Source organism: Malania oleifera, chromosome 2 (assembly GCF_029873635.1).
Source record: "Malania oleifera isolate guangnan ecotype guangnan chromosome 2, ASM2987363v1, whole genome shotgun sequence".
Lineage (NCBI taxonomy): Eukaryota > Viridiplantae > Streptophyta > Magnoliopsida > Santalales > Ximeniaceae > Malania > Malania oleifera.
The window spans coordinates 133165624-133175365 of record NC_080418.1 but is presented as its reverse complement, the minus strand read 5'-3'; the positions used below and the strand labels follow the sequence as shown (position 1 = coordinate 133175365).

Below are 9742 nucleotides of genomic sequence, written 5' to 3'. Positions count from 1 at the left end.
AATACATTATGTACAAATGAAGTTGTAAACATATATCTGATGTACGAATGGAAGGTAATCGTGTTAAGCAAAAAGGCTATTTTTGGGGTTCTAACTACTTGGGTCTGACAGGGTCTCATAGTTTCAGAATTGCATGAATCAAATTCAGTGGGTGAATTGATAGATTCAGAGATGATTTGGTCATTTTTTATTGTCTAGTAAGATCCAAAATTATTGAAACAATTTTGGAAGGTTAAGGCTAAAATATTCATTCTTCATTTGCTTCTAGGAAAGATGGAGGAAATTGGAAGGAAAATGCTCTTAATGTGGCTTCTTCTTTTAAGAATTTTCCTTTTGCTTATAATTTGTTTGCGAATGGCGTGGGGGTGGGGGGTGGGAATGGGATGGTGCGACTGGTGGTGGTCATACAAGAAGAATTTGTGGCTGTGACTCAAGAATCTAGATTTCTAGCCTCAGCAGTCGCATGCTTTCTGTGCTGGGTGTTTATGGTAATAACCTTGACTAAATTAAATTACCAAGATGCATTTTCTCTGGGATACTTAATTTTAATTTCTTCCTTTTGAAATTGACTTGATGGTCAATGTAACCTCATTTTGCTTATTTACCAAAAGGTCCAAAACCATTTTTAGGCTTTAAGCTTGTCTCGCCCTGTATATTGTCCGATCTACACCACAGAAGTTTAGAAATGATTTCTAACTGTTAGAATACCACTTTATATAAAAAGCTCAAATTGTTAGGTTGTGGGCCAATAATATATGTCAAGCCTTAACAACAACCAAATGGATAATAATTGAGGGAAAGTTTTTATTAATGAAATCATTAAGGGTAGGTTGCACAATAGCAGGTCTAAGGGAACTAAAATGCATTTATTGCATGGTTCCCAACCTAGTACCATGGTTTAAAAAGCTGGACCGGTAACTGACTTGGAAAAATCACAGGGTCGGTAGAACCGGTCAGACTAGTGCGTCAAACCAGTGGTCGAACAGGTTACATGGCATATATATGTTTTATTTATTGATAATATCACACTTATCTGAAATATATTTTGAAGATGTTAGTCATAGGTCATAATCTTCGATTAGTCAATTGCAATATCTATTTAATTACTAATAACAATGCATGTGCAAACTTGTATATATGTTATTTATAGCATGTGCAAACCACAAGGGATGCTGCGTACAGTGGTAACTCCCTTAATTCTTCTCCCTTTCTTCTTCTGCTTTAGGTACAAGTTTCGAGTCTTCTCTCACCCAAAAATGCATCACCATTTCTTTTTTCAATAAAGAAATGGGACGACCTGTCCACGAATAGGGTTTCAACTGGGCCAGTTGGTTCAATCCTGGTTCTCTTCAAAACCGAGTCTGGAAGGTCAGTAGACTCGCCTGTTGACAGGTCCTGCCGTCCTGGTCAAACTTGGTTGGACCAGCCGGTCTGTTCCGGGTTTGAAAACCATCATGCAGTTGAGTTTTCCTAATATTCTAGCCTTTCTAGGCTTGTATTTAGTGTACCTGGCCCAATTTAGACTCCCCATGTTGCGGTTGAGTCGCCGCTAAACCAATTAGAGAGAAAACCGTTGGTTCCGGTTTGTTTTTGGTTCAGTAATTTAAAAAACTGAATTTTGTGGTTCGGTCTTTGGTATTGGCAAAAACTGAACCCGCATCAAACCAAATTCACCCCCTCCTCGGTTGGCCGTGAGAGAGGGTTTCAAGGTAGTTAAGGCCCCAGCATCACCAGCAGCAATGTGTGCTCTGGAGACCTTGGCAGACAGCTTACTGATGATGGCAATCGGCAGGTAGCGCAGTGCTGCTGTAGAGGGTTCCTTGGAAAACCTAGTCTTGCAAGGAAGAATAGAAGGCACTGGGGTGGTCTCAATTCAGATTTGCCCTCCCTCCTGCAAGTTATGTGCAACCAGAACAGGTCACCTGGTTAGATCATCTGGGTATGGCCTGATCTTGACTTTTTATTTTATTTATAATATATACATTTTTATTGCTGTATATTGTTTTTAAATATTTTTTCCCGAAAATAATTTTAAAAATTAGAAAAGGTCCAAAAAACGAAAAAAAAATTCTAGTTGTTGTTGTTCTTACTATAATTTTATTATCATGTTTTTGTTACTATTATTATCATCACTCCGTCTTCATCATTTCTTTTTATATTTTTGCTTATTATGATTTTGAGTGTTATCTTTTTTTTTTTTTTTTTAAATTTTTAAAATTGAAAAAAATTGTAAATTATAAAAATATAAATATAAAATATTGATTTTTTGAAAAATAATTTTCATCATTTCTTATGTAAGTAGTTTATTTTTATTGGTTTCATCTTTTTTTAAATTAAGAAAAATTCCAAAAAATAAGATAAACACAAAAATTTTAAACTTTCAAAGCTTCCAAAAATCTCAAAGAATTCCAAAAAATTGCCAAAAATGAAAAAAACACAAGAGGGTGGGGTTGAAATGGGTTTATAAAAATTAAAGTGCTTGATACAAAATTTAAAGCAATTAAAACAATCAAGCAAAAACCACACAATATAAAAGCAATTAAAGAGAAGGGAAGAGACTTTATAGTGGTTCAGCTATCCCTGCTTGCATCCATTCTCTCAAGGCCGACTGTCTTGAGGTTCCACTAAGGGGGTGTTTGATTAAATTTTGCAATTAGCACTGAATGCTGAATGCAATTCTGAATCTGTGAACTGTCTTAATTGGAACCGGTTTCTGAATCTGAGTGCTGAATTATTTCAGTTATTTGGTAATTAACCTCTAAATATATGCATTTTTCCAGTTTTAATCCTTTAAACTATCAAGGGAAACCTGTTTGTTAAAAGTAATAAACATTTTTTGAGATCAATTTTATATATATATATATATATATATATATATATATATATATAAATAATGTGTCTCAAATATGGAACATAAAAACATTAATTGAAAATATATTCTAATGTAAATACTTTAAACATAAAATATTATTTAATGTGAAACAAAATAGGAAATTATTTTTTTTTCTAATTAATACTTCAACTAAATACCTGCTTTCTCCATTTATTTCACCTTCTACAAAAAATAATTTCCATCAATAGATCTATCATTTTGATCCTTTCTATATACAAAGAAAAATCTTTGTAAATTCCCACAAAGGAAGTGGAATAGTTAAGAATCTATTGCGTTCATGGCCTCTTTCTGCTGTGGGCTTGGATTTGTCAGAGTGCGGAGTTCATTTTAATATAAAAAAATGAAAAGGAAAGGGCAGCCTGGTGCACAAAGCTCCTGCATATGCAGGGTCCGGGGAATGCAAAAGAATATTTATGTCTTTCCAAAATTGAAAGCCACACTAGTCAGAGATCATTCAAGCAAGATGAGCCTTCCCAAATCATATTTTGGGATCTTGTGCAGCAGTAGATAAACCAAAGCTTAAGTAGAACAAAAAAAAAAAACTAGAACATAAATGAAAAGGAAGAAGGAGAAGGAGAAGAGGGGAAAGAACATGCTGGTGTTGGAGGAGCAAGGAGAATGTTGAAAAAAGAGAGACAACACTAAAGGTGCTCATTCAGCAATGGAAGGACTGGAGAGGTGAGAGCTTGGAGAGATAGGGCATGAGTCGTTTGGTTGATCATGGGAGGTGAGCCGAGGTTGTGTAATTTGTGTTATTTTTTAGGGGTAAAAAAGTCAAAAAAGCTTCTAATTTGTGTTTTTACTAAATCAGCACCAGGGAGATTGCAGATTCTCCTAGAGGCAATCCGAAGCTATTATAGAGGCTGACCAAATAACACCGGTTTGCTGAATTTTGGACTGTTACCTCTATTTAGAGGCCATTAAGCGCAAACAAACGACCCCTAACTACCCTTGTTTTAACGGAGACCAAAGAAACCAATACACCTTTCGTTCTTCGAGATAAGGCAATCAAATACAATCCTTGTTTTCTATGGAGACCAAGGAACCAATACAACACAACTTCCAAAAAAAAATGCTCACAAGGAAGATATACAATATGAGCTCACAAAATAAATTCTCAAAAAGAATGATCAAAATGAAAAGCTCAACTTTTGGTGCTCTCTAGAAGGTAAGAAAATAAGGTACAATGGGAGATTGAGAGAGAATGAAAGTACAAGCACTTGGATATTTAGTGTAGGTATGTTTTCTAATGTTCTCAAGGCTTAGGATGACATATATATAGATATCGAATGAAAACTAGCCATTTTTTGGCCGTTGGATTCTTTTTGGCTTTCAGACCAGTCGACTGCTTACAGGGTCCAGTCGACCGCGTACTAGCTATTAGAGAGGAAAAAGTGACTGTTGCAGGAAAAACTTGCCAGATTGGTGAACCGCCTCTGGCCTCTACCTGAGGTTTGTCGACCACCTCTGAGGCTGGTTGATTGTCCCTTGGGACATGCTTGGGTTCAGTCTACTTTTTGTTCTCCTTTTTTTGGTTTTGGTCCGTGTGTACTATGCCTTATATTTTCCCATGATTTTACAATTTAAAGTACAATACAAATGAGAGAAAAAAACACATTACAACTAATGAAATGATTTGCATTGTCTTCTCCCAATTCTTCAACTTCTCCCCAACTTCAATGGCTTAATATTGTAGAACAACTTAAGCACAAAAGCTATTAGTCCTTTATATATTTTGTTCTCATCAAAATCAGGTTATAGAAACTTTCAGGCTAACAAAAAATGACAACAAAATTTTTTAAAAGAAGTATTTTTGTTAGTCTATAGTTAGTACAGTTGTTTAATTTGTACATAGCATTTATTATTATTTGCGAAGCCATTTTGTCCTTCTTTTAGAGAGTAGGTTTCTTTGTTTTACTCGAGTATAAGTTGTTCCTTTTTCAGATGTACTCTTGTGCGATTACTTTCTATCTTGGAAGACCTTAATGTGAAATGAATCCTATGATGAAGCTCAAAAGTAGTGCTATTGTATCGTTTCAAGATTTCTCTCATATCCCTAATCGGCATACCAGATGGCGTATGGGGGAACATAATATTTAAAAGGAAAGGTAAGGAGCCGTTTGGCGTCATTGTCAAAAGTTATAGAAACTAAAGCCAGAAATGAAAACTATGAACTAAAATGAAAAAAAAAAAACCTTAAAAACTGCCAACCTGGTCAATATTTCCAAAACTTGTTCATCTTTATCATTGAATCAAACAACAATTAGAAAATAATATTAAAACAGGAAAAATGCTAAAAATATAAATTAGAAAAATATTATAATAAAAGTAATTAACTATATTTATTTATTTAAATATTATATTTTTAAACCCACCTTTTACCACTTAAACAACCTTATTGTACATGAAAATTGAAAAATGGTAATTTTTTTTTTGAATGACTTATATTATTTTTTTCAAAAATTTTGAAAAATTTTGGATGTTTTATTTTAAATATAATTAAATGCACTTGGTCATTTATTTTTATTTTAATTAATAATTTAGTAGAAAATGAATGATTAAGTCTGCAAAAGTCAATCGTGGATATTAAAGTTTTGTAATTGCCACGATAACTCAACACCATAAAGAAAACTAGCAACACAAACAAATGGGTTGTTACTTGTCATAACCTGTTTCTTGATTGAACAAACAACGAAAATAGAAAACAAGAAACAAAAATGATACAAAGCAGCATCTAAATTAACAAATATGAAAATAGTTGAAATGATTCTAACGATGAAACTTTGTAGTGAGGGCGACAATGTTCTTTTGAGCTTTTACTGACGTGGGAGAACTCCATGAACTTGAATGGGAGACTATTATTCAGATGCAAGCAGAAAAGTACTTTTTTGCACAAGTACTTATTTTATTTAAGTGGCTCCAAACGGTGGTTAGATGAGGTGGATGCCACGGATCAATATTAACATGTAACGTAACCTAGCGTCCTGATGATTGAATTAAAGGTTATGTTTAGTCAGCATTTGTGATAATCAGAAGTTAATAAGGCACCATTTGTTGAACAGGTGTGTCGGGGGCGATGTACCTTCCCATCACATGATGTTTTTGGACTTGGGCTTTGTTTACTCTCTCTTTAAAAATGGTTGTAATTAGGTGGCCTAACCATATTTAGGATAAATAGAAAAGTCAGTGGCGACTCAGTCAACCATTAAAAAATATAAATTAAATACATTTCCTCGCCACCCTGTTGAGGCACTACATCTCCAAGCCCGTACATGTTGACAATGACCTTGAAAGTGACTTAAGCGCTGCTCAACTCCTGCAAGTGGAGTATCAATATACAATTTTTTTTTGAACAAAAAACCAGTTTGATTGCACTAAGTTAGCCAATCTCAAGTACCGTTGCTGTTTTTTGACCTTTTTTTTTTCATGAAATGCAAAAAGGATTCTTGCTAGGTTTCTTTTGGCATTTTAAATCTTTCAATTGTTGCTACTCACCATTAATGAATTTAAATTGTTACTTAGATGTGTGTGTGTATTATAAAGAAATGGAGAAAGTCTGAGAATCCTATTTGAATGTAGGTTGTCACGGGGCTGCTTGTTGCTGAAGTAAATGTGAACACAATGTGTGAACTGGGTTCTGGTGGTGTATCATTGGTAATTCCTTTTCGCTTTCTTTACTCAAAGCTTGCAATAAGTATGCACTCTTAACTGCAATATAGTTTGTATTTTTTTTTTAAATACAAGAAGAAATATCATTAGAAAGGAAATGGTAAAACAGTTTGTTCCTCTCGCATATAAACAAATTGTTGATATTTTGGCTAGGGTTAGCATTGACTAATATGTGTACAGATATCCTGAAATTGCTGAAGGATTTGGAAATAGATTATGACACGGTTACTTATGTTTGGATTATGATGGTGTGCATTAACATAATTCAAACATTTGCTCTAATAATTGTGAATTAAAGTGATAATTCAAATGGTATTTTTTATCCCTCTCCTTCCATTCCCTGAAAGTACTTATCTTTCCTATTGACTTTGAATATTGAAATCTAGATGCGTGAAATTTCTAAAAATTTATGACACTCATTGTTTGGATGTTATCTTTTGATTTGCCGCTGCATTTCAAGTAAACTGGTAAAACTTCAACTGTTGGTCCTCTTCAAAACTCTGGCCAGATCATAAGCCTTTCTCTTATACCAGAATGCACACAACATTGATCAGTCCTATGCCAGAGCCAGGGGCACAGTAGATGACCTTATTTTACAATGTATTCAACAGAAGCTGAATTTATAATTTCAAACAATAAAATTGTTGCATAAGATATGTATCATTCTCATTTTATAACTTAGTTTATTTTGACTGCTGATGTTCTGGAATTCTCCAAAGGTTGCACATTTAATGCAGTCACTGTGTACTTCCTAGGATATTAGTAGTTTACACAGAAGATGGGCAGTGCTTAATGATTTGTCTCATGATCTCTCCTTTTCATTGACTTAAACTAACTCTTCTATGGGATTTCAGGTGATCCAGGTTTTGATTGTTGCGAACCGTGCCCTCAATGCGCACAAAGCACTGCAATGAACAAGAGTAAGGAAAAAAAAATGAAAATAAGAAGAAGAAGTTATTTTTTTAAAGTTACAAATAACTACTCTAAGCAATATAATGAATATACTCACTGTAATTAAAGAAGTGAGTTCTAAGGAATTCGATAGGATAACTGAAGTCAAAAAATGAATTCACCATTTTGTAGATTTTAAAATTTGAAGTTGTTGCTCACTAGATCTAAAAAATGTGAAGTCTATATATCTCATTATTTTATTCATTATGGATTAAAAAAAACTTTCCGATTTAAAAGCTTTCTAGTAAAAATATTTAGAGATCCCCAATTGAATTTTATATTTTGCTTTGGAGTTGAACAAATTCTTCAGCATATCTGGTGCACTCTGGAGGTACTACATGGTTCTGAACTTCATTGTGTAGATTAAATATTTATGGAGGTCGAAGTTTGAATCGTAGTACTCCAAGTAATATTTTTTGCTTTTAACTTCTCCTATTGTATGAGTTCAGTCTGGTTTGGACATGTCCAGAGTCCAGACAGGGCTTTTGAATACCAATGCTATCTTGGAAAAGAATTGAAGGGCTGAATTCCTTGGATTAGCTTCCGACATTGGCATAATGACACAATGCGACAGGCATATAAACTTCCGTGGTGGATTTATCTTCTTTTAATTTCAAACTCTGATCTACCATTGTTAAAGTGAAAGTAGGACTAGTTTGTAAAATTCGTGCAAACTTATAATCAAAAGCATTTTAAGATCCATAGAAGGTTCTTAAGGTTTAAATTCCATCAAAAGTTATGTAATTGAATTAATTTCTTGAGTTTAGTTAAAGTTTTAAAACATTGATTTGTACTCTGGCCTTTTTGACTGGGTTGAAGAATGGTCTACATTAGGAGAGAGAAAATTTGCAAGCAAAGTGTTTATTGATATGGGGAGTAATTATTTTGGATTGGAAAGAAACCAATCAGGGTAGGTGAATTGGTTCCTGTCAACTCTGAACTCTCAGTTTTTAAGATGTTTCATTCCAGTTCATTAGTTGTTGATTGTAACTTTTTCCTTGTTTTTTCTGTTCATTAGTTTTTTTTTATTATAGATTTTTAGTGCTACTGATCCACAAAGCAAATAAACTACAGTATGTAGACTTGGACCAGTGTGGCTCTAGATGCTCTGCCAAAATGGGCAGCAGAGGGAAAAAATTATAAAGAAAACAGCAGTGACCGCAGTAGGATTCTTATTCTATTCATGCGGATCTGGACGGGAACTTTCTTTCACAAAAGGATGCCCACTGGAGAGCTAAACTTCCCATGTCAAAGAATAGAGCAAATGTTTACTAGTTCAACCACCCATTTTGATAACTATTATCATATTACATGTCAAGTCCCAGCCCGGAACATGAGTGATCATGGGCGTTTGGTCAATTTGATGACTGTTGGGTGTGCTGAAGTCCCTTGAAAGCTTTCTTATTGATCACTTTCAGAGGTTTCAAGAGGTGTTGGGATGCTAGAAGGTGGTGGATGTGTGCAGTTTGTAGTATTCTGAGTTGATTGGTCGGTGGGGAACGCTGGTATTTTTCATGATTGAACTTTGCTTACACTGGATTTGAGACACAATTGTTTTCTCTCTCTTTGTGGGCATTTTCTTCTCGTTGTTTTAGCTGCTTTTGTTTCTCTGATATTGAGTGACTGAATGATTTTGTTAGCTTGATTGTTTTGTTGTAACATATTCTGGCCTTTTTAAATTTTTTATATTCTGGCCTTTTTTAATTTTTATATTATTTAAAGAAGAAAAACCATATGCAAATGTTTACCACTCTTGTTGAACTGTGTTTTACCTTACATCTCTGTTGGAAACCCTGAAATGATAGGAAGGGGGGTGAGCAACCACATGCTCAGCACGTAATTTTATCCTATATTTAATTACCTGGTTTTAGTCTGAGCTCATGGAGTTTTCAGAAAGATATGGATTCAACCCACAACATTTGAATAAAAACCATTGCTAAGATAATTTGAATTCATAATACTTCCAATGAAATCAACTTTCAGAGAGTTATTTGTGCAACAAAAGAGAAAAGAAAGGCTATGTCTCTTATTCACAATTTTCTGGTGCGTTTGGAAAGAGAGGAACAGGAGATTGTTTAATAACTTAACCTCAGTGCTTCAGATTAGCAAAATGTTTAGAGCAGTGGGTAATGGCAGTTGCCAGTTGGCATAGTGGAATTGTTGTGAATGATTTTAATGTAATCTTTGATCTTTTATGACACCGTTCAGGGTGGTGTGGTTGATCTTATG

General features: G+C 34.2%; 1 long non-coding RNA gene across 1 annotated transcript; it reads left to right on the top strand.

Annotated features, from left to right (window-relative positions):
* Positions 1 to 1633: 1633 nt before the first annotated feature.
* On the top strand, positions 1634 to 9170 carry LOC131148657 (uncharacterized). Its single transcript, XR_009135043.1, has 4 exons — positions 1634 to 1939; positions 6473 to 6547; positions 7417 to 7482; positions 8548 to 9170. It is a non-coding gene; the product is annotated as an uncharacterized LOC131148657 (long non-coding RNA).
* Positions 9171 to 9742: the final 572 nt, after the last annotated feature.